The sequence below is a fragment of the Alligator sinensis genome, unplaced genomic scaffold, assembly GCF_000455745.1.
Source record: "Alligator sinensis unplaced genomic scaffold, ASM45574v1 scaffold594_1, whole genome shotgun sequence".
Classification (NCBI taxonomy): domain Eukaryota; kingdom Metazoa; phylum Chordata; order Crocodylia; family Alligatoridae; genus Alligator; species Alligator sinensis.
The window spans coordinates 73,173-73,731 of NW_005842286.1; positions in this window are offsets into that span (position 1 = coordinate 73,173).

Here is a 559-nt window from a genome sequence, read left to right on the forward strand (position 1 = left end):
CGACCCTGGATGTTGGATGTGCTGCGCCTCTGACAATTGTCCTTTTTTTTGTGAAGCTTGACAGAGAAGAAGCATTTAGATGCTTTAGTTCTCCCTGCATCGTCCATCATCCCTCCCACTGATGATTAACGCTCATTTCTGAATCTTATAAAAAGCGGGAACGTGGCCCATACGACTGTGGATGAGAGTAAAAGTTTAGTACAGGAATACAGAGACAAACAGTGGAAAGGTGAAGGCACAGGCACAGCTGCCGGGGGACATAAAAGGCAACAGAAGCATGCTGGAAATGAGAGGAAAACCAAGGGAAGGGCAGTTTCAAGTCATTGCAGAGCTCACTGTCTAGCTAGGCTAGTCACTCGCTGCATTTCTCTATCCATTGTTTTTGCATGGTATGCTCTTACATCCGTAATCCTGGCTTTGTAACACCCACCCGCCTTGCCTAGACTCCTTTATGTCTCTTCTCCCATGAGATCCTGCCCACCGGTTCCCAAGAGTATGTTCAAGTCAGCTTTTCTGAAGCCTGATGCCTTTACTCTGCTGCTCTCCTTCCTTCCCTCCC